We start from the raw sequence: 26,148 nt of genomic DNA on the forward strand, positions 1-26,148 counted from the left end.
GACTGGAGATTGAGCTCAATTACCAGTTTAGATTTGGTATAGTTTCATCTTCTGGATCTTCAATTTAATGCTGAGTAAATATATTTGATGTGTCATCGAGATTTAAAATTACAGTGTTTCATTCAGGCTTTGATGTTGAAATTGTGTTTGAGAGACAATCACAAGAATTGGCATCATTTCCACGGGAAGAGCAGCATTCGGTTTAATATTTGCAATGCTCCTTGTCTCAGCAGCAAATACCAGCATTCAGTGATGGTAGTAGTTTTCACTTCCACTTCAGTCACTTGGAATGAAGGTGACCTAGTTTTCAGAAGTCTGCTTACATTTTTTCTCTCTCTGCGGAGATTGTGCAGGTATAATTTACGCACTGAGATTTGCATATACTCTCTACATGCTTCCTGTGTTAGCCTTCCTTTTTGCGAACTGCTGGTTTTTGTGTCAACACAGCTTTATGTGTGTCACCAACCTTCATTAATTCACCTGGCTCATTTACAAAGGTACCCTCTTGTGGCACGGTGGTAGTGTTCCTATGTCTGAACCAGGAGGCCTGGGTTCAAGTCCCACCTGCTCCATGGCTGTGTAATAGCATTTCTGAACAGGCTCATTAGCAAAACCCAGTTAAATTAAATGAAAAGTGAGCTTGTCTGCAGCCGTTGTGGTAGTTTCCCCATCTCTGAACCAGGGGAGTCAGATTCAAGTCCGACCTGATCCAGAGGTTTGTCATAAACTCGCTGAACAAAGGAGTTTAGGATTTAAAAAAAACAACAAAATGGGCTCACTAACACTGATTGAGTAGCTTATAAATACAACTGCATCAACAAGTTAACCATGACTTAAGGACAGGTGTCCCTGAAGTACTTTTCAGACGAGGACAGAATTGCCATGAAAAAGGTAGAAACTAAAGGATTGTCTATTTACTAAAAAGCGTTCATCACTCCCAGGAGATTGAATGGCAAAAATATGAGGATTCAACAGGCAGGTCAGGTATGGATTATGGTATTTGAAATGCTGCACAGTGTAATAATTGTGAAGGGGGTTAAATTTGGCACAAATGCAAATTATGTGTTGCATGGCATTATTGCCATGCTCAATGGGACAGACTTCAAACAGATCTAGCAACTCAAGGCTGGGCATTTAAGATTCAACGTGCACCATCAACAGCAGCAACAGAATCACACTGCAACATAATGTGCAACCTCATGGCCTGGCATAACCCCCAACTTGTATCATTATTATCAAGCCATGGGATCAATGAATCATGCTGGAGGACATCTCAGAAGCAGCATCAAGCATGCCTAAAAATGAGGTGTCAACTTAGTGAAGCTACAAAGCAAGACTATTGTCTGCCAAATAGCATAAGCAGCAAGTTATAGACAGAGTTAGGCAATCCCACAACCACTGGATCAGACGTGAACTCTGCAGTCCTGCCCATCTGGTTATGATGGTCAAACAACTCACTGGCGGAGGAGATTCTACAAATATCCCCATCCTCAATGATGGGGGAGCCTAGCATTTTGGTGTAAAAGATAAGATTGAAGAATTTGTGACAACCTTCAGCCAAGCAATGGCAGGATATACACCACCAACTGTTTGTTTCTACCCATCCTGACTTGGAAATATATTGGTGTAACATCACTATCGCTGAGTCAAAATCCTGGAATTCCTTCTCAAACAGCATAAACAAGTAGCAGTCTGACTTGAAATGAATATTTTTTATCAAGACATTGAAAACAGCATGGCAAAATATAACTTATCCATTGGTTGACTTTAACTTTGGTGAGAAGGTCACGTATAATTATCCAGCTCAGAAACAATAAACCCAGACTCCAGAATAAACAAATGAGCTACATTTCATAGAGTTCCTACAATATGGAAGCAGGCCATTCAGCCTATCAAATCCACAGTGATCCTTGAAAGAGTAGCCCACCCTACCTGCATTCCCATGGCCAATTAACTGAACCAACACATCCCTGGACACTATGGGCAATTTCCCATGGTCAATTCATCTAACCTTCACATCTGTGGACGGAAACTGGACCACCTGGAGGAAACCCATGCAGACAAGGGAGAACATACAAACTCTACACAGACAGTTGTGCAAGGGTGGAATTGAACCCAGGTCCCTGGCACTGTGAGGCAGCAGTGCTAACCACTGAGCACTGTGCTGCGCCAACAACAGAGTTGGCAGAACTGGGACTGTAGATTTGTGACTGGAACTGGAGAAGATTCTCTCTTTCTATCTGTGCCCTCTCTCAGAAGGGATAAAGACCACTGCCAAAATAAATTGAAGAAACATCCAAACACTGAAGTAACTCGATGATAACTACAATATTCATGGTTGCTGTTGATCAAAGACATCCATAACCGAACATACTCTCAGGTGAAAACCTAATTTTGTACCGATGTTTCTGTACATGCATTTGATGGTGCAGCTTAATTACTTTTTCCAGGATTAACATGTTATAAAAATACTCTTCCTTTCATTCGAAATAGCCTCATGATTAACTGTGGACAGTGAAGAGAGTTACTCAGATTACAACAGGATCTGGACCAGATGGGCCAATGGGCTGAGAAGTGACAGATGGAGTTTAATTCAGATAAATGGAAGGTGCTGCATTTTGGGAAAGCAAATCTTAGCAGGACTTATACACTTAATGGTAAGCTCCTAGGGAGTGTTGCTGAACAAAGATACTTGGGAGTGCAGGTTCCTAGCTCCTTGAAAGTGGAGTCACCGGTAGATAGGATGGTGAAGAAGGCATTTGGTATGCTTTCCTTTATTGGTCAGAGTATTGAGTACAGGAGTTGGGAGGTCATGTTGCAACTGTACAGAACATTGGTTAGGCCACTGTTGGAATATTGCATGCAATTCTGGTCTCCTTCCTTTTGAAAAGATGTTGTGAAACTTGAAAGGGTTCAGAAAAGATTTACGAGTATGTTGCCAGGGTTAGAGGATTTGAGCTATATGGAGAGGCTGAACAGGCTGGGGCTGTTTTCCCTGGAGCATCGGAGGCTGAGGGGTGACCTTATAGAGGTTTTCAAAATTATGAGGGGCATGGATAGTGTAAATAGACAAATTCTTTTCCCTGGGGTGGGGGAGTCCAGAACTAGAGGGCATAGGTTTAGGGTGAGAGGGGAAAGATATAAAAGAGACCTAAGGGACAATTCTTTCATGCAGAGGGTGCCACGTGTATGGAATGAGATGCCAGAGGAAGTGGTGGAGGCTGGTACAATTGCAACATTTAAAAGGCATTTGGATGGATATATGAATAGGAAGAGTTTGGAGGGATATGAGCCGGGTGCTGGCAGGTGGGACTAGATTATGTTGGGATATTTGGTCGGCATGGAAGGGTTGGACCGAAGGGTCTGTTTCCATGCTGTACATCTCTATGACTCTAATTAGTGATGCAGTTTAGGTGAAGGGAAAAGTAACAGCTTTCTAAAAGGAATTAATACATTTTGTTATGGTTGGCTGAGAAGAATGAGAAGAGAGATCCCGCTTCACATTTCCTCAGTTGGATATAACAGCTATTTCAGGCATCAATGTAAACATTCCCGGTTAAGGAATAGTGCAGATAACTGCAGCATTAAGATTGTGTTATTTTGGGAAATAGGAGGTTTTAAACACTGCCTTGGATTGTCATTCCCAATCGAATAACCAGCTGTAAATCACATAGCCTAGTGTTTGAGATATCAACTACGTAAGTTCCATAAGGAAATAAGTCAAAGTCTGACTACACTATGTATGCTTGCATAAGTGTTATGTAAGAACACAGGAAACAGAACAATAGGCCCTTTAGTTGCTCAAACCTTTTCCTGCATCCAGTAAGAAGGTAATCAATCTTCTACACTGATCCCACCTTTCAATATATCCTCTTTCTTGGTGTCCAAAAATCTATCAATTTTCCTCATAAACCTACTGAGCGTCCACAGTTCTTTGTTATAGAGTATGCCAAGGATTAGCAAATTTCTGCACACCTTATTTCGAAATGTCCCACCCTGCTCATGAACTGTGACTCCTAGTTCCACACTCTCCAGAGTTAGCAACCTGCTCGTAGCCATGTTTTGGACGGGCTGTCCCCAGATGCTTTGTGAATGCTTCTAATTGATGTGGCCTGATCTCCACAATACAATGCTAAATAAAACCAAGGATCTTGTCCGAGAAGAGGGCAGGCTGTATGGACTTGCTGTTGTTATGAGTGATGACATGCCAAAAATGTCCTGCTTTAATATAGCTCAATAGTAGAATGGTTAAACCATGTGACAGTATAAGAATATAGCCGTGACGTTTTTAATGAACTGTGATTGCTGAGCTTCTTATAGACAACACATTTCAAGAGATTTGGAGACAATTCTTTCATTGATCAGAATTACAACGAATCATCTGAACATTCTAATCTTTTTGAAAATGATTGGCAGTGAAAAGCCCTTCATCAGACTTTTGCCCGAAATGTCGATTTTCCTGCTCCTCGGATGCTGCCTGATCTGCTGTGCTTTTCCAGCACCACTCTGATCTAAGACTGAGTTAGATGGTCAGCCATGATCATGTTGAATGACAGAACAGGTTCATAGGGGTGAATGGTCCAGTCTTGTTATTTTCTATGTTTCTGTAAATGTTCAATTTTGCTGCATATGCCTCAACAGTAGCCCGTGTACATCATCAATTGAAAATATTTAATTTGTTTCTTATTCTCCCTAGATGCAAAACAGAGGGACAAAGTAAACCAGCAAGTCTATATTGTATTAACAACAATTGTTGATGTCTAATTGAAAAGGGGGAGGCTGTAAGGAAAGCAAATCAGTCAGAGGATGTGGTTTGGAACAACATTCAATTACCCCTTTTCAAAAAGTGGAACTTTAAGCAAGGACACCATGACTACTTTCTCCTTTCAAATAACTAGTGGGTGCTTGTTGACATCTTAGGTTTTGAAAAATAAGTAGAAATTACATTTATATAGATTCTTTCACTAACCTCGAGGGTCCTAAAGCATGTTATAATCAATTTGTACACAGCAAGGGTCTCACAAATGATAATGAGGAAATGACTGGTTAATTTTTGTTTTAATCAGTGATGGTCAAGTGTTGCCCATGATAGCCCTGTCCATTTTTAACTATTGTCATTGGTAATCCTTCACAACTCGCTAGAAGTGTTAATGGAGACTTGGTTCATGTCTCATCTGAAGTGACATCCCCGATGGTGCAGCTCTCCCTTAATGGGACTGTTAGCCTTGATTTTGCTCTCCACTGCCTTCAGACTCACAGGTGAGAACATTACTGCTTACTCCGACAGTGCCAATTGTCATGGCACTTGTGAATGGCCATTTGGAAAGTCACCCAACAACTTTTAGGCAACTGTTGACTGTGCCTTTTCATTAACAAGAGGTTTTAAAGAGTGAAACATGAAAGGAACTTCTTTAACTTCAGTAAGCAGGAACAGGAGCTATTCTGACACATGCGACAACTATCCATAGAATACGTATAGTGTGGAAGCAGGCCGTTCAGCCCCTATACTGTCATTCAATATAGTCATGGTTGATTATCCAACCCAGTATCCCTGTTCCTACTTTCTCCCCATAACTTTCCTTATCCCATTCCCATCAAGTCTACACCACCCCTCCGAAGACCATCCTACCCAGGCACACCTCCCTACCCTATGCCTATAACCCTACATTTCCCATGGCTCACCCACCTAGCTGCACATCCCTGGACTCTGTAGGCAATTTAATATGGCCAATCCTGCTAACCTGCGCATCTTTGGAGTGTGGGAGTCCCACACTGACACAGAGTGAATGTGCAAACTCTACAGAAGTCAATTGAGGGTGGAATTGAACCCAGATCCCTAGCACTGTGAGGCAGTAGTGCTAACCACTGAGCCACCATGCTGACCAGCTATTATAAAAGTAAAGTACCAAGTGCTCTGTTCACAGCCTGGACTCCTTTGGGTTTCCTCAGTCATAATCGTAGCCTCTTTGAACTTCCATTTTGCATGCTCCCCCACTACCACTGGTATCTGTCAGTAATCTCCCTATGCATCTTTTGTCCGAGTCATGTTTATTGTCTAAGGAATGGAAGCAGATGGATGGCTGCAGTTTAATATAAATGGGATATTTCACTGTGTTTTGATCTTCTTGAAGTGCAGTGCAGAAGACTTCTTTTGCATAATGATGAGCAAGTTTGAAACCTGAGTACAAATTGGAATGGATGATCTGTAGCTGTGATGATTTATGATTTCATATAATAAAATATGAAGTGCTCCAGTTAGTCCTTTGCCTAAAGATGAAAGGAGTGCTCTGCCCTCAATGACTGCTTTAATAAGTCTATCTTTTGTAAAACTGGCTTGTCCGTGTATTTTGTTAATAGCAGGCAATGTGCACGTCAACCCATCTCTAAAGATATGCCTTTGGGGACTAATATCAAGAGATCTTTATAGATGGTGTCTGGCAATCTTTCTGTCATTTTAAATCTAGCAGTCTAGTAGATCCTGCTCTGACCAGGTATCATAATAATACATAGTTGTAATTCCTAGAGGCAGCTTGAAAGAAATATTATGTGCACTATTTGCTGCATTATACTGTAAAAACTATGCTTGAATAATCCACAGTGGAGCTCTTGTGCAAAGGACTAGAATCTGACAAGATATCTGCTGTCTGATTAGAGACCTTTCTCTCGCTGTGTTATCTATTGTTGCTCAACTTTTCATTGCTTCCACACTCCACACAGCCATTCTCCAAAATCATTCTCCTCTACATCATTAGTGTGTTACCATCAAGATTCTCTGCTTCATCACCCTTATTTGTCTTCCAGCATCCCAAAATTGTTCACCACTTCAGTCTTGTTACTCTTTGGAGACATGTACCTTTCCACAATACACTTCTTGGCCATTTCTTTCTCAACCACAGCATTTGTTTCCATAGCAACAGGAATTGCACTTCAGGAGTCATCCATTGTTTGCAAAGTGTTGGGTCTTGCTTCAGTGTGAGGGGACGATGGATAGGTCACTTGACTAGTAATTCAGAGGCTAATGCTTTGGTGATGTTGATTCAAATTTTGTCACAGCACCTGATGGAATTTAAATTGAATTAATAAATCGAGTCTGAGTAATGGTGACCATGACAACTATCATCGATTGCCATTAAGGAGTCTTCTGATTCATGGGAAGGGAATTTGCACCCTTACCTTTCAGGCCTACATGGGACTCCATATGCACGTTAACCGGTTGACTCTTAACTACCTTCTGAAATGCAAGCCCACTAATTTCAATGACAGTTACAGATGGGCAATAAGTGTTGGCCTTACCAGTGATTCCCACATCCGATGGATGAATGATTATAATTAAGGCTCTCTCGCATTGCAGTTGATTATCTTACATGTTCAATATGGCTGCACCAACTGTACCTAACAACATGATAGCTAAGGAGCAGTTACCATAACCCCTTGATATCTGAAATTAGCTTTACACCAGTCCTGATGAAGAGCTTATGCCCAAAATGTTGACTGTCTTGCTCCTCAGATGCTGGCTGACCTGCTGTGCTTTTCCAGTGCAACACGTTTTGACTCCTTTAAACCAGCCCTGCCTTTAAACCACAATCCAAGAGACTGTGAAGTTTCTACCCATGTGTTTTTAAATAAATTTCAATGGAGAGAATTTTCTCTGGACACATTGGCCTTTTCTCTCTGAATCCCATTCATAAGTAATGGGATGAGTATCATCATGCAAAAATACTTGCATCATATAAATTTGATCGCTTGACTCACTCTCAATAAACTTGGTTGTACAGAATAAAATCATTTCTAATATTTTGGTAACAAAAAGATATTTTGATCTTCAGACCTGTGGGGAGAATGTAAATTGCCTAAGTGATACAGGACGGCTAGTTTCTAAGGTTGGGGTGAAGGCACACTTAGATTTCTACTCGCGGTGGCACAGTGGTTAGCACTGCTGCCTCACAGCGCTAGAGACCTGGGTTCAATTCCCGCCTCAGGCAACTGACTGTGTGGAGTTTGCACGTTCTCCCCGTGTCTGTGTGGGTTTCCTTCGGGTGCTCCGGTTTCCTCCCACAATCCAAAATATGTGCGGGTTAGGTGAATTGGCCATGCTAAATTGCCCGTAGTGTTAGGTAAGGGGCAAATGTAGGGGTATGGGTGGGTTGCGCTTCGGTGGGTCGGTGTGGACTTGTTGGGCCGAAGGGCCTGTTTCCATACTGTAAGTAATCTAATCTAATCTATATCAAGGGAGTGGAGGCTGATGACACTATGTAGCTGAGATGGGAGGGTTCCATGCTGTAGTACTGCCACTCCTCACTTTCCAGAGTCCAGTACTGTAAATCAGAAAAGGCTAAATATTCTAAGATAATTACTTTGCAAGAGCAGGATTGGCTCTAAAATAGGAAAATAGCCTCTCATGCAAATCCTACAGATGCGAAATCAAGACAGTGAAATCTGTGCTTGTGTTTGGCTTTATGGAATGGCCAAAGGCACACCTTTGATCCCCGTGCTGGCTAGCTTCCATTTTCTCGGAAGAGAATGTAAAGGGATGAGTCACTACTGGAGACCCGTGTCAGTGTGGGGACATTGAAGAAAGCCCGAAAGGATTGTATAGCGCATCCTTCACTGCTGGAAGCACGTGGGTGAGGAGGGAGAACAATGAGGCAAAATAACTTAAAGCTGGGTGCAGGAAAATGATAGTTTTCTGACCATTCATATTGAGGTGGGTTGGGTTGCATGGAGTGCCAGGAGATTCTCTATTCCAAGGTTTACCGGCTTGTGGTTTCCCCCTTCTCCACATTAAAGATAACGATCAGCAATTGGTAGGTGATGATGTCTTTAACATCCAAAGCCCTGTCACAAACTAATATAAAACAAAGAACTGCTGGAGATCTGAAACAAAAAACAGAAGTTGCTGGTTGAACTCAGCAGGTCTGGCAACATCTGTGGGGAGAAAGCAGAGTGAACATTTTGAATCTGCTGGCTATTCATCAGAACTCATCAGACCAGACTTTAAGGCAATCACTTTGAGCAGGATTTTATTTATCGAACTGGTGCTTAATTATTCTCAGAGAAACTCCACAGTAAAGATTCTTTATTTGAAAGAAAACTACTGAATCTTTCACATTAATACTTTCTAAAGTGCACAACCTCACTCATGGTCCCTTAGTCAATCCTAAGCAACCACAAGAGAACCTTAGAAATTCTAAGCTGTTGTCATTTGATTGAAATAAATAAAACAATCCCTGGTTACCCTGTAAGAGTCAGTGATGTTTAGCATACTGTGCGAGAGAAATTTGAAAAAAAAATGTACTTTAAATTAAACGCCAGAAGCTTCATATTTGAATTTCTCAAAAAAGAAAATTAATTTTAAATTGCATTCGAGTTTCATGAACACAAACACAGATACTTTATCTCAAAATGTTACATATGGATAATGATTTTCATAAACTCTGAATAAAAATAGCCTGCTTGTAGCTTTTGTGGCACAACCTGCACAATCATCCAGTCTGCTCACGGACTTGAAAACTATCAAGAACAGAATTCACACGGAAACATTGAGTTACATTTCTACAAGGTAATATATGGCAATGATTTCTGTACCAAGAATTAACAAATGGATTAATAGTGACTGTATTATGTTGAAAGTTTAATAAATGTGATTTACATATGTTATGTCTCAATAAACGTTTGAGTGAATGCTCATGATATCTTCACTGTATCATAGCTTGTGATTTGAAGCCATAATGGTCACATACTCCAGCTTACCCTGGAATCACTTGAAGCATGACACCCCACTAAAAGCATACTGTTCTGCTGTAATCCAACAATTTAATATTTTTCCAGATACTTAGCTGCCTGTAAACATTTGTATATATTTGTTAGGACAGTTGTATTCTTCAATACACAATATCCACTTCCATAAGACTATAAGAAATAAGATTAGAAGTAGACTGTTTAACTCTTGAGCTGAAAATGTGTTGCTGGAAAAGTGCAGCAGGTCAGGCAGCATCCAAGGAGTAGGAGAGTCGATGTTTCGGGCATGAGCCCTTCTTCAGGAAGGGCTCATGCCTGAAACGTTGACTCTTGCTCCTTGGATGCTGCCTGACCTGCTGCATTTTCCAGCAACACACTTTCAGCTCTGATCTCCAGCATCTGCAGCCCTCACTTTCTCCTAGAAGCGTTTAACTCTTGAGGCCTGTCCCAATATTCAATAGGGTGATGGCTGGTCTGATATTCCTCTGTCCACTCTTCTGCCCTTTCCCAACTTCTTTTGTTATGGGAGATAATGGAAGCATTGCCACATTGGATAAAATACTTTGCCAGAGGAAAACAATATGACAACTTGGTTACTAATGGTGGTCACTTGTACGAAAATAGATTTCAAGATCTCAGTGGCAGAAGATCATCAGGATTAGCAGCACCTGTCACAGATCGAAAGATGGAGCATTAACCAGAAAGAAATCAGAGCTAAATTTCTAATATTGGATCAGTAGCTCTCACAGCTACAATATTTAACAAAAGAGAGAAAGATCGAACATGCTCTGTGCTTCAGTACAAGCTTGTAACTTTTATTTTTTCACACATCTGTAACATAGAACATAGAACAGTACAGCACAGAACAGGCCCTTCAGCCCATGATGTTGTGCCGACCATTGATCCTCATGTATGCACCCTCAAATTTCTGTGACCATACGCATGTCCAGTAGTCTCTTAAATGTCCCCAGTGACCTTGCTTCCACAACTGCTGCTGGCAATGCATTCCATGCTCTCACAGCTCTCTGTGTAAAGAACCCGCCTCTGACATCCCCTCTATGCTTTCCTCCAACCAGCTTAAACCTATGACCCCTCGTGTTAGTCATTTCTGCCCTGGGAAATAGTCTCTGGCTATTGAACTCTATTTATGCCTCTCATTATCTTGTATACCTCAATTAGGTCCCCTCTTCTCCTCCTTTTCTCCAATGAAGAAAGCCAGACCTCAGACAACTGAGCTCAGTCAATAAGATAAGCCCTCTTGTCCAGGCAGCATCCTGGTAAACCTTCTCTGAACCCTCTCCAAAGCATCCACATCTTTCCTATAATAGGGCGACCAGAACTGGATGCAGTATTCCAAGTGCAGTCTAACCAAAGTTTTATAGAGCTGCAACAAGATCTCATGACTCTTAAACTCAATCCCCCTGTTCATGAAAGCCAAAACCCCATATGTTTTCTTAACAACCATGTCCACTTGGGTGGCCATTTTAAGGGATCTATGTACCTGCGCGCCAAGATCCCTCTGTTCCTCTACACTGTCAAGGATCCTATCCTTAATCCTGTACTCAGCTTTCAAATTCATTCTTCCAAAGTGCATCACCTTGCATTTATCCAAGTTGAACTCCATCTGCCACCTCTCAGCCCATCTCTGCATCCAGTCAATGTCCCGCTGCAGCCTACAACAGCACTCTATACTGTCAACGACACTTCCAGCCTTTGTGTCATCTGCAAACTTGCTGACCCATCCTTCAATCCTCTCATTCAAGTCATTAATAAAAATCACAAACAGTAGAGGCCCAAGGACAGAGCCCTATGGAACACCACTCACCACAGACTTCCAGGCAGAATATTTTCCTTCTACTACCACTCGCTGTCTTCTGTTGGCCAGCCAATTCTGTATCCAGACAGCTACGTTCCCCTGTATCCCATTCCTCCTGACCTTCTGAATGAGCCTATCATGGGGAACCTTATCAAATGGAGGAGAAAGTGAGGACTGCAGATGCTGGAGATTAGAGCTGAAAATGTGTTGCTGGAAAAGCACAGCAGGTCAGGCAGCATCCAAGGAGCAGGAGAATTGACGTTTCGGGCATGAGCCCTTCTTCAGGAATGAGGCTTTTTTTTAAGGAGACATTAAACAATAGCAGAGGATGGTTTCGATCCATTGACCTCTGGGTTATGGGCCCAGCACGCTCCCGCTGCACCACCTACTTTTAAGGCGATATTCAACACCCTCATTCCTGAAGAAGGGCTTATGCCCAAAACATTGATTCTCCTGCTCCTTGGATCCTGTCTGACCTGCTGCACTTTTCCAGCAACACATTTTCAGCTCAAAACTTATCAAATGCCTTGCTGAAGTCCATATACACCACATCCACAGCTCGCCCCTCTTCAAATTTTCTAGTCTCAGAACTCGATGAGGTTTGTGAGGCATGACCTGCCCCTCTCAAAGCCGTGTTGACTGCATTTAATCAAGCCATGCTCTTCCAGATGGTCATTAATCCTATCCCTCAGAATCCTTTCTAACACCTTGCAGATGACAAACGTGAGACTGACTGGTCTGTAATTGCCAGGGATTTCCCTATTTCCTTTCTTTGACCATTCTCTTATTCCTCACATAAGTGTAAAATCCTTTGTGTTCTCCCTAATCTGTTCTGCCAAGCCTTTCTCATGCCCCTTCCTGGCTCTCCTCAGACCATTTTTGAGCTCCTTCCTCGCCTGCCTGTAATCCTGTAGAGCTGAGCTTGACCCTAGCTTCCTCCACCTTATGTAAGCTACCTTCTTCCTTTTGACGAGAAGCTCCACCACCTTTTTGTTGTTTTTCTTTTAGTTAAGGCAATATTGAAAAATTGGTTTGTTTCCAAATAAAAATTTATCTTGTGGAATTAAATCTGCAAGTTGAGGCCACAGTCAAATCTGCCATGGTCTTATCAAATGGTGGTCTGGGCTAAAGGAATTGAATAGCCTACTCCTGCTCCTAAATTGATATGTTCAAATATATCAAACATCCTTTTAACCTTCAAAATTTGAAGAGGGTCGAGCTGTGGGTGTGGTGTATATGGACTTCAGCAAGGCATTTGATAAGTTTCGAGCTGAAAATGTGTTGCTGGAAAGCGCAGCAGGTCAGACAGGATCCAAGGAGCAGGAGAATCGATGTTTCGGGCATGAGCCCTTCTTCAGGAATGAGGGTGTTTAATGTCTCCTTAAAAGTCTGGGTGGAGTGGTGCAGCGGGAGCGTGCTGCGCCCATAACCCAGAGGTCAATGGATCGAAACCATCCTCTGCTATTGTTTAATGTCTCCTTAAAAAAAAGCCTCATTCTTGAAGAAGGGCTCATGCCCAAAACGTCAATTCTCCTGCTCCTTGGGTCAGTTGTCTGGTTTGAAATGTAGAGTGATGCCAACAGTGTAGGTTAAACTCTTACACCAACTAAGGTTAGCATGAAGGCCTCTCCTTCTCAACCTCTCCTCTTGCCTGGGGTGTGGTGACCATCATGTTAAACCACCACCAGTTGTCTCTCTCCAAAAAAATAGCAGCCCTCTGGGACTATGGTGACTTCACCTTTCCCTTACTCGTAAAGGAAAATAACTTCTTCAGGCTCTCCAATGCACTGGTATCATTCTCACAAATCATTTCTGTGCTCTCTCAAGGTCTTGACAATATATATGTAGTGAATTCCCAGAACTGAACACAATCTATAGAAACCTCCCATCTATAGAATCCACCACCAGCCCACTGTCAAGGAAAGGCTGTCAACATCCTCAGAGATTCACCCCACCCTGGCAATGTTTTTTTTTATAACCTTGACCACCAGGGAAAAGGTACAGAAGCCTGAACACATGCACCAACCAATTTTGAAACAGTTTCTAACCTGCCATTGTTAGAATACTGAATGTACTCACAAACTCTTAACATTCGCCTGTATCTGTGTTTTTGTTTTTGCCGCTGTTTACCTATTATTTACTTATCTCTGCTATTTAACCCTGTGATCTGCCTGTATTGCTCACAAGACAAAGCTTTTCACTGTGCCTCGGTACATGTGACAATAAATTCAATTCAATTCATTTCAATTATAGAACACAGTGAGGCAGCTTGTGAGATTTCTGAAAGGTGTAGCAAGATGCTATTCAAATGTAAGCTTAGATGTTTTGGGGAATAGGTCCATTTCCCTTGTTTAGGGTTGGGTGTGTGCCAAACACTTCCAGGTTAGATTATCCTCAAGCAGCTTCATTGAAAATTCATAGAAACTTCATAGAAACATCTCCATGGTAAATATTTCTATATCTGAAATTGGCACTCTGGAGTTCCTAGTTTCACTACCAAAGTGTGGAGTGTCATTACAGTACTGCCTGCACTCACGGCCTGGGTGAACATTATCTAATCTTATAATGTGGCAGAAAGAAAAGAGGTAGGAGATTTCATTCCTCCTAGTTTGTTCCAACATTAAACTTTGGCCATGTCGATATGACAAGAAGAAGGTCAGCCATTATTCCACCCAGTCCTACAGTTTAATGGAGGTTTAAACATAGAACATAGAACATTACAACACAGTACAGGCCCTTTGGCCTTTGATGTTGTGCTGACCTGTGGAACCAATCTGAAGCCCATCTATCCTACACTATTCCATTCTCATCCATATGCCTACCCAGTGACCATTAAAATGCCCTTAAAGTTGGCAAGTCGACTACTGTTGCCGGTAGTGCATTCCATGCCCCTACTACTCACTGAGTAAAGAAACTACCTCTGACATCTGTCCTATATTTATCACCCCTCAATTTAAAGCTATGTCCCCTCATGCTAGCCATCACCATCTGAGGAAAAAGGCTCTCACTGTCCAACCTATCTAACCCTCTAATTATCTTGCATGTCTCAATTAAGTCACCTCTCAACCGTCTTCTCTCTAATGAAAACAGTCTCAAGTCCCTCAGCCTTTCCTCATAGGACCTTTCCTCCATGCCAGGCAACATCCCAGTAAATCTCCTCTGAACCCTTTCTAAAGCTTCCACATCCTTCCTACAATGCAGTGACCAGAACTTACACAATACTCAAAGTGTGGCAGCACCAGAGATATGTACAGCTGCAGCATGACCTTGTGGCTCTGAAACTCAATCCCTCTACCAATAAAAGATAACACATTGTATGACTTCTTAACAACCCTGTCAACCTGGGTGGCAACTTTCAGGGATCTATGTACATGGACATCTACATCTACACATCTGCTCATCCACACGACCAAGAATCTTACCATTAGCTCAGTACTCTGCATTCCTGTTGGACCTTCCAAAGTGAATCACCTCACACTTTCCAGCATTAAACTCCATTTGCCACTTCTGAGCCCAGCTCTGCAACTTATCTATGTCTGTCTGTAACCGGCAACATCCTTCAGCACTATCCACAGCTCCATTGACCTTAGTGGCATTTGCAAATTTACCAAGTCATCTTTGCACTCCCTCATCTCGCTCATTTATAAAAATGACAAACAGCAGTGGCCCCAAAACAGATCCTTGCAGTACACCACTTGTAACTGAACTCAGGATGAACATTTTCCATCAACCACCACACTCTGTCTTCTTTCAGCTAGCCAACTTCTGTTCTAAACTGCTAAATTACCCTCAATCCCATGCCTATGTATTGTGTGCAATAGCCTACAATGAGGCCTTACTGAAATCTAAATACACCACATCAACTGCCTTACCCTCATCCACTTGTTTGGTCACCATCTCAAAGAACTTAATAAGTGAGGCACAACAATGACAAAGATCAAAGCAAAGGGCTTGTCAAATTTTTCCCTGGCTTCCCAGAGAATCCTAGGATAAATCCCATCCAGCCCAGGGGACTTACCTATTTCCACACTTTCCAGAATTGCCAACACTTCGCTTTGCAAGCCTCAATCCCAACTCGTCTAGTAGCCTTTATCTCAGTATTCTCCTGGACAATATTGTCTTTTTCCAGTGTGTATACTGATGAAAAATATTCATTTAGCATTCCCCCATCTCCTCGGATTCTACGCACAACTTCCCACTCCTATCTTTGATTGACCCTAATTTTTCTCTCCTCATACTTTTATTCCTGATATACCTGTAGAAAGCTTTAGTGTTTTCCTTGATCATACCTGACAACGACTTCTCATGTCCCCTCCTGGCTCTTCTTAGCTCTCTCCCTCTAGGTCTCTCCTGGTTAACTTGTAACTCTCTAGCTCTTTAACTGAGTCTTCAAATCTCACCCTAACATGAACCTTCTTCTTCCATTTGATAAGAGATTCAATCTCTTTAGTAAACCATGGCTCCTTTGCTTGACCATTTCCTCCCTGCCTGACAGGTATAAACTTATCAAGGACACATAGAAGCTGTCCTTTGAACAAGTTCCACATTTCAATTGTGCCCATCTCCTGCAGTTTCCTTCCCCATTCTATGCATCCTAAATCTTGCCGAATCACATCATAATTGCCTTTCCCCCAGCAATATCTCTTGCCCTGCGTTATGTGCATATCCCTTTCCACCGCTGAAGTAAACATAACCGAATTGTGATCGCTACCACCAAAGTGCTCACCTACCTCCAAATCTAACACCTGGCTAGGTTCATTGTACAGTACCAAATCCAATGTGGCCTTGCCCCTTGTTGGCCTACCTACATACTGTGTCAGGAAACTGTCCTACACACTTTGGACAAAAACTGACCCATCTAAAGTACTTGAACTATGGTATTTCCAGTCAATATTTGGAAAGTTAAAGGTCCCCAAAGGAGATACCCTATTACTCTCGATCCTATCCAGAATTATCTTTGCTATCCTTTCCTCTGCATGTCTAGGATTATTCAGCAGCCTATAGAAAACTGCCAACAGGGTGACCTCTCCTTCCCTGTTTCTAATCTCAGCTCATACTGCCTCAGTAGATGAATCCTCAAATATCCTTTCTTCTACTGTAATACTGTCCTTGATTAATAGTGCCACACCACCCCCTCTTTTACCAACTTCTCAGTTCTTGCTGAAACATGTAAATCCCAGAACCTGCAGCAACCATTCCTGTCCCTGCTCTATCCATCTCTCCGAAATGGTCACAACATCGAAATCCCAGGTACCAAACCAATGTTGTAAATTCACCCACCTTATTCCAGATGTTCCTGGCATTGTGTTAGACACACTTCAAACCAGCTTACTGCTTGCCCTCTTGTGACCTTGAAACCGACAGAGAAAATGCGCAAACTCTACACAAAAAGTCGCCGGAGGGTGGAATCAAGCCCAGGTCCCTAGCACTGTGAGGCAGCATTCTAACTACTAAACTACCATCATACCCCATCTGAGCCCCTAGTTGATATCTCCACGGTGCCCTGGTCTATAATCCCCACTCAGCCTACAACAGTGACCACCCTTGGACTGTAAGGACACAACCCCAGAATCTGGTAGAACCAAGTTTCTGAGTGACTGCAGCCAACCCCCCAACGCTAATTGGCGAGCCCTTTGACTGACTGTTGAATCTCTCCTTCACCTGAGTACAATTTGCTCCTTTTGGCTTTCATTCATTTGTCCTGCAGACCGAAGGCACACCCTGTAGGTTTCAGATCGACATAACTCCGTGGTGCAAAGTGGCACAATCAGCACCCCCTCCCCCCTCGGACTGATGGACTGACTGTTCAGTTCTCCCCACTCTCACAAACTGCTTGTGCGTTAGAAAGGTGATGCCAAACCTGAGAGGCTGGTGTTCCTGTAGCTGTGCACTGCAGTCTCAGTACACTAATAGCTAGCCAGTGAGTCAATGCTGAAGTCAGTGAGAGTGTGTTGAGAAAGCAATGTCAATTAGATAGAAGCTGACAGTCTCCAAGTAAATGCTAAACATCTGAGCACTAAAAAGATGAAGGAAGGCAAAATAAGCCTGAGATGCCTGTCTGTCCCTATGTGCAAAGTGGCCAGGCATAAACATGTAAATCACACCAAAAGGAACAGAAATAGACCATTCAGCCCCTCAAGTCCTGCTCTGACATCATGGCTGATCTGTTTGCAGTTTGGGGATTCTGCATTCCCATCCTCTTCCAATAACCTCTGACCACCTGGTCTGACAAGAATCTGTCTCCCTCTGCCTTAAAACATATTCCACCACCGTCTCCTCAGGCAGATTTCCAAAGTGATACAACCCTCTGAGAGAAACGAACTATCCTCGTCCATGTCCTAAAAAAGGGCTTGATAGATGCTCCTGAGTTTCCACCATGAAGTGTTGAAGGGCTTAAGTAGTGTCTTCAGTGAAGAACTGACCGAAGAGCAGGCAAGTTGCAGTGAGGCTAAGGATTACCGATGCCAACATGTGGGGATGAAGAATCAAGGAGGATGGTGCCAGGGGACTGACTTAATTTTTCCTTCATGAAGTAACTGGAAAATTTAGAATCTTGCCATTGAACAGTAATGGGAGGTGATGGCTCTGTGGTGGGTATTAGATTTGAGGGGATAGATTTAAGACAGATGTCAGAAGCAGGTTCTTTACTTAGAGTGGTAAGGGCATGGAATGCTCTGCCTGCCAATGTAGTTAACTCAGCCACTTTAGTGAGATTAAAACAATCCTTGGGTAAGCACATGGTTAACGATGGGATGGTGTAGGGGGATAGGCTAGATTAGTTCACAGATCAGCACAACATCGAGGGCCAAAGGGTCTGTTCTGTGCTGTGTTGTTCTATGTTCCATGAATGGAGGTTATTATGCAATAGCAGTTGCAGTTACAAGTGCCTATTCTGATTTATCTGTTAGGAATTTGCATGATCTGGTGCCTTGGGGAAAGAGAGGAGAGTTCAAAGTGACCTATAAAGAGTGTGATTTGGGGTTTTGATGCAATATAAATTAGGTAGGTTTTATTTTACTCATCTGCAGGATGTGGCCAGCATTGGCTAGGCCAACGTTCAAAGCCCATCCCTAATTTCCCCAGAGGACACTAAGAGTCAACCATATTGCTGTGGGTCTGGAGTCACATGTAGACTAGGAAAGGATGGCAGTTTCCTTCCTTAAAAGGCATTAGTGAACCAGATGGGCTGTTATCAACTATTGAGAATTGTTTCACTCACGAGCTGTGTTTTTTTCCTCCAACAATGGTCATCATTAGGCTTTTAATTCCAGATTTTTATAAAATTCAAATTCCACCATTTGCCATGGTGGGACTCAAACCAGGTCCCTAGAATGTTACCTAGGTCTCTAGATTAACAGTGAACCAATAGTAGCACAGGGCCACCACCTCCTCTTACTGTTCAATGGCAAGATTCTAAATTTTCCAGTTACTTCATGAAGGAAAAATCAGGAAAATCTTTCTCATCTTCAACAACCACATGATTTACATACCCACCATATTTCCCATTTTCCTCATCATTAGTCATGACAAAACATGAACAGAAAATTTCCACCTCATCCATTCATCCAGTCAGGCTTCTATGACTTACTCCTGCTCAACGTTTCTCATGGTTCTATGCTAAATGGGTCAACGTTTACTATTTGCCTAGGTCTTTTGACTTGGAATTCCCTTCCTTAAAATACAGTGGATGTAGAATCTTTAAATATTTTTAAGCCAGTGTAGATGGATTGTGAATTACAAAGGGGATGAACGATTATTGGGAAAATGCAGGAACGTAGAGTTGAGGTTAAACCCAAATCAGCCATTTGTTTATTAAATGGTGGAGAAGGCTCAAAGAACTGTGTGGCCTACTCTTAGGTTCATAGAGTCATACAGCACAGAAACAGACCCTTTGGCCCAACTCCCTCTAAACCTATTCATGTACCTGTCTAACTCTCCGTGGATTGTCACCTTGTCATGGTGGAGAAGCGTCTGTGGTCCAGAGCTCTTGTGAGTGATGCTGTCTGGAGCTATGCTCCTGGTAGAGTCGCCCATGGCGGTAAGTTTTAGGGTGAGTTCTCTGACAATAAACAATCCAACTTGGATCCCAACAGTGGAACAGACAGACAAAGTTACTTCGATCTCAACAGCAGTGAAGGCAGTTGAAGACTGCAACAAATCCATCAGCTTCAATTGTCATAGTCTCCATGCCATTGGAATCAGTTGGTTGATTTGTGAATGCGGAAACTATTGTGGAATTTCCCTGTTAGCAACAACAGGAAAGATCCTCACCCATGTCACGAACAAACAGCTCAAGCCTTTAGCCGAGAAGATCCTCCCAGAGACACAAGCTGGTTTTAGGTCATCACGTGGAACAAACAGCATGATCTTCACTATGTGACAAATACAAGAAAAATGTTGTGAACTACTTCAGCCTTTGCATGTGGCATTCATTGACCTCACCGAAGTCTTTGACTCGGTATCAAGGGAACTCCAATGGGATGTCCTATCCACTTATGGATGTTCTGAAAAGTACATTCAAACCCTGAAACTCCTCCATGATGGCGTGCTTGCCACAGTTATGGTCAGCAACAAGAACTGTGAGCCTTTTCAAGTCAGGTCAGGAGTAAAATAGGGATATGTGATTGCCCCAACTTTATTCACCATCTTTACTGCGACAATGGTCCACATCCTCAAGGACAACCTACCTCCAGGAATTGAAATTATCTATAGAACAGATGGCAGACTTTTCAATCTTGCTGCCTTAAGTTCAAAAACAAGACATCTATGAGTTCCCTCATCGTGCTCCAATATGTCGATAACAATAGTGTTGAAGCTGTCTCAGAAAACCACCCACAACAGATTCTGACTGCCTTCAACTGGGCATACACGAAACTTGGATTTGCCATCAACTCCAAGAAGACTCAGATCATCTATCAACCATCACCAACTGAGACAAATCAGATGGAACCGTCAATTCAACTTGGCAAAACAATCCTGGAAAACGTGGACCACTTTCCGTATCTTGGGAGTCAACTCTCTTCCAATGCCGACCTTCATGACAAGATCCAACATCATCTCAAATGTGCTGGAACAGCTTTTGGATATTTCCAAACAAGAGTCTTTCATGATCGTGCCACCAAAATATTACTGAACAAAGCAGTGGTGATTGCAATGCTCCAGTGTGCATCAGAAACTTGGACAACATACTGACAACATCTGAAGGCAATTAAAAAGTTCCATCAACGCTGCCTTTGAAACATCTTGAATATCAGCTGGGAAGATAGAAGAACCAATGTCAGCGTGCTGAATGAAACAGAAACAACAAGCATTGAAGCCTATGTCATCAAGAACCAACTAAGGTGGAATGGTCATGTTGTTTGGATGAAAGACGAACATCTGCTGAAACAAATCTTCTACTCCCAGATTAAAGAAGGCAAAAGAGGTGGACAACAGAAGTGATTCAAAGACTTTTTAAAAGTCAACATGAAGAAATGTAACACCAACATCAACAATTGGGAAACCAGTGCCAAGGACAGGAAACTCTGGCAAGCCATCATCCGAGAAGGAACAGCAACTTCCGAAGCTGACAGATGGTCAGAACGAGAAGAAAACAGAAAGAGAGGCAGCAACAACTAAAGCCTGATCTATTTGTCCTGAATGCAGAACTTTCAAAGTCAAGATTGGACTCATAAGCCACCCGAGAGCCCATAAATAGATCAATGGGCCGAAGACCGTTATCTTCAACCTCGAGGGATAGCCATGATGAAATGACAATGACCTGCCTGAATGTTTTTTAGATGTTGTGATTGTACCAGCCTCTACCACTTCTGAGTGTAAAGATCACCCCTCAGGTCGTTTTTAAATATTTCCCCTCTTATCTTAAACCTAATTTTGGACTCCCCCTACCCTTGCAAAAGGATCTCGGCTTTTTGTAGCAGGGTGACCAGAATTGTATGCAGTATTCCAAAACGTGTTTGTTGTTTGCACGCATTTTCATTACTTTTGTCATTTGTAGGTTACATTCTGTTTTTAAAGATTTGCTGAGGAAAGGTTCCATAATTGTCAGAAGCTCCTTTGGTCTTCCTCCAACAGTGCATTGCAATGGAGCCATTTGGCAAGTCAAGCTTTAGCCAAATTGGATAGTAACTTCACCCTTGTAGACTTTGATTCACTCTTGAAATCGAAGACTGATTTTCATACTTGTAAAGAAGCAGAAACTAAAGTGGAAATCTGATTTTTAAATGGTTTTTATTGTAATTACTTTTAATTAACCGGGGAGGAGTTTTTACATGTAGTCCCAGATGTGAGTGATTTGCAAAGATGTGCTGGAAGTGCTTTGTGCAAGGAATTCATAAAGAAAACATGTACACCTGTCCAACTAATTGTTTAGTTGCCTTCCTTAGGAGTTTATCATTATAATTCCTCTTAGTCTCAGTTTATTGAGTTGTTTTTTTTTAATAGCTTTTTTTATTGAAAACTGCTGTTGCAGTTTTATCGAATAAAATATACTAAAAGAACAAACTAGCTTGCTAACCATTAGCTGAAGTGAAATTGGATCGGATTCCAAGTACAGAATTCCAACAATTCAATCCCATTCACTCCCACATTTGACTCCATGCATGCATTGATCCAAGCATTTAATTTCTTGGCAAATTGAAGACATGTTTATCCAGATGCAGACTGCACTCTGTGCATGTTTCCGAGGGCTTTTAACATTAATACGAGGGCAGGTCTCTTGTGGAAAATGCATGTGGTAAGTGGGTGGATGATTATTACAGCCCACATACAACTTATTGAGAATAAAATCAGGAATTGGCGAGCAGATTGGTGCTATTTGTATGTTTACCTGTGGGTTTTGTATGCTGAAGTGTTCTTACAGCTAATCATCTGAAATGTCATGTGAGGGGCGGAATGATTTAACACCAAATGCAATTGTTCCTGGCATCCACAGTGACAAGTTCTGTTGCTGGCAATGGATATGCTGTACTGTGAGGACAGAGGGTGCTGTTGCCATGTGTTTTGCAGACATTGGAGGGTAGTTTTTGCATTTTGAAATAAGTCCAAGGTGATCCTAGAGCTAGGATACTTCTCTCACAAACATCTTGCATTTTCAAAACCAGAAGTTGGATTTTAAAATTGAAGACATTTTATCAGCACAAATTCTGTCCAAAGGACTCAGATAAAACCAAGCAATTTATGCAATTTTTTAGGCTGTCACACTGATTTTCTTTTGTTTTGAAAAGCTAAGTTGCTGAAGATTATTGTGGTGTCCTGAACAGCTGGAATCTGTTAAAAGGCATGCTATGGAGATTACTGCCTTACTAAACTGGCTAGAATGATAACTGGAATGCATTAAAAACTGGATTTACCATTATTCATTGTGTTTGTGGTATAGACTATGATATTCAGTTCTTAGCAAGGTAATCTATCCTGAGCGATTTGAAATAAACCCCTTTCCTCCCTTGCTACCACCCACCACTCCACAGATCCCACAACTTCTCAATTTCTTTGCAGATTTCTCTCACTAACGCCAAAGCTAAAATTGTTCGACAAAGCATAACAGAATTTGAGTATCACTCAAGAGTAGACAACAAAAATGGTCCTGTGGGGAAAGAAGAATTTTAATCACAGGAAAGTTATTTTGCCTTGTTTTGACCCAGTTCGGATGATCAGTTTGTAAATCTTGAGATGACGGACCAGCAATGAGTTTGTGCTGGCTCACTCCTCGGGAAATTACATTTGGTATTTCTGTGAGTCAAAAATCAGAAAAGAGGAGGGAAAAAACAAAGCTTAATACAAAATATTAGCCCTACTGCTTTTTTCAGAAACTTGCTGAAATGCTTATTAAAATGAAAGATTTGATGGTTATGTTGAAGGAGTACATTTAGAAACAAAAATTAAATTGATGGAAAAGCTAAGCAGGTCTGGCAACATCTGTGGAGAGAGGAACAGAATTAACATTATGGGTCGAGTCAGCCTTCCTCAGAACAGTTCTGAGGAAGGTCCCTCAAACAGAAATGTTAACTTTGATTTCTCTCCTTAGGTGCTGCCAGACCTGCTGAGCTTTACCAGCAATTTCTGTTTTAGTGTCTGATTTATAGCATTTACATTTGTTTTGTTTTTTATTTAGTACTTTTGGATCAGGCTTCAGGCTAAAATGTGTTAAATAGTATATCCGTATAGAAAAAAAAGCACAAATTATGTAATGTGGAACTGTATTGAGTATAAGGAATCTCATATTGAATATAACTCCTAGGATAGAGCAGGCATTATATATTGTTGTATTGACAATAGAGAGCTATGAACTAATTAGGCAGGAATTAGATACGATGCATAAGTATTCCAGGGGACACCATTCACGGTTGCATTGGGCAGTCATGTAATGTACAACAGAATACTGGCCTAAAATAGTATTCTTACCAGGCAGCATGGCAATCTGTAATAACCACATTCTACAAGTCTGTATTTTTCGTAGGATCACTACAAAGTGGAAGCAGGCTATTCGGTCCATCAAGTCCACACCAATCCTCTGAATGCATATCTTACTAAACACAACCAGAAGGTTTGACGACAGATATCACAGCAATAAAGGCAACACATCTGAGTTCTTAAATGTGCACATTTTCCCTGAATCACTTTTGAGAAGCAGCAATAGCATTCAGAATCTTCTAAGTGCTGGTCCTGTCGATAATATTTTTCACGACAATCCATTCCACACACTTAAATTTACAGCTCCTTCAGGTGGACTTTGAGAAGAGACTTCTCTGTGTTTTTTTTAAAGGTTATAATTGAAATTGATTAGAAAGATTGGCTCCACAATGTATAGTTTGCACGAAATCAACATTCTTCCTCAAAGTCTTCAGGAAAGGTTGGCATGAAAAATAGAAATCTAACATCCTGCTGTAGTCGGTATTCTTCTAAACTTTGGGTATTGGCAAATTGTTAGAGTCAGAGACAAAGTGTTTCACTGTTTGTCTGCCTGCTATGATGCTACCACAGAGCACCCATATCATACAAAGATTCAGTTCTCAACATTCTCTCGCCCCACATTGATATAAGCTCGACAGTTGTCTCTATCTGTTATGGGTTGCAGTTTTGAGATGAGTTAATTAAGTCAACAGATTGATGTCCTGTTCCAATCTTTCATACTATTTTGAACATCAGTAACAGAAGCTGCTAAAACTAACAAGTCACGAGACAGGTAGCAAAGTTTGTAACTCTTACTGTAAAGTGTTAGCATGTTTCGAAAACAGCAAGCCTGTAGAAGCTGAACAGGCTGTTCTGTTCTCCCTGGAGCATTGGAATGAGGGATGACCTTATAGAGGTTTATAAAATCATGAGGGACGTGGCTAGGGTAAATAGACCACGTCTTTTCCCTGGGGCGGGGAGTCCAGAACTAGGGGGCATAAGTTTAGGGTGAGAGGGGCAAGATGTAAAAGGGATCTAAGGGGCAACCTTTTCATGCAGAGGGTGGTGCATGTATGGAATGAGCTGCCAGAGGAAGTGGTGGCTGCTGGTACAATTACAGCATCTAAAAGACACCCTGGATCGGTATATGAATAGGAAGGGTTTAGAGAGATATGGGCCAAGTGCTAGCAAATGGAACTAGATTAGTTTTGGATATCTTGTCGGCATGGATGAGTTGGACCAAAGGGTTTGTTTCTGTGCTACACATCTCTATGACCCTATGATTCCAATAATCTCTTCACATCTCAAACACCTTAGAGGTATGAAAAATTGCCATGCTGCTTTGTTTTGAGATGTCGGTGCAACATCGAGGGCTAAAGGGCCTGTACTATGCTGTAATGTTCTATGTTCTTCATTCTATGTTCTATGTCTAAAACATTGACTCTCCTGCTCCTCAGCTGCTGCCTGACCTGCTGTGCTTTTCCCAGTGCCACACTTTTTGACATTGATTCTCCAGCATTGCAGCCATTGTGGGTGGCACGGTGGCACAGTGGTTAGCACTGCTGCCTCACAGCGCCTGAGACTCGGGTTCAATTCCCGACTCAGGCGACTGACTGTGTGGAGTTTGCACGTTCTCCCCGTGTCTGCGTGGGTTTCCTCCGGGTGCCCCGGTTTCCTCCCACAGTCCAAAGATGTGTGGGTCAGGTGAATTGGCCATGCTAAATTGCCCGTAGTGTTAGGTAAGGGGTAAATGTAAGGGTATGGGTGGGTTTCGCTTCGGCGGGTCGGTGTGGACTTGTTGGGCCGAAGGGCCTGTTTCCACACTGTAAGTCTAATTTAATCTAGGTATGAAAAATTGCCATGCTGCTTTGTTTTGCGATTGGCCTCTCTTTACTGTGTTCATCCCATCAGTAAAGCTCCTTCTTTTCCCCCTTCAAAATGTTGCCAGCTTTTTCCTCTACCATTGCAGAAATCTTAAGTCATGTCTTCAACAGATCCAATCGTACCCTGCCTTTATCAGCTCCCAGTCAGGACTTGCGTCTCTCTGCAAAAGTACATTGTACTTGCATTCTCACAGCCGTAGCTAATTCATTTCATCGATCACAGCTACAATGATCTTTATTAGAGTCATAGAGTCAGAGATTTGAACTGATTGAGACAGATTTGAATAGATTTGGGAGTACAAAAAGAAATCCAAGCAGATT

This window comes from Hemiscyllium ocellatum, chromosome 23 (assembly GCF_020745735.1).
Source record: "Hemiscyllium ocellatum isolate sHemOce1 chromosome 23, sHemOce1.pat.X.cur, whole genome shotgun sequence".
Classification (NCBI taxonomy): Eukaryota; Metazoa; Chordata; class Chondrichthyes; order Orectolobiformes; family Hemiscylliidae; genus Hemiscyllium; species Hemiscyllium ocellatum.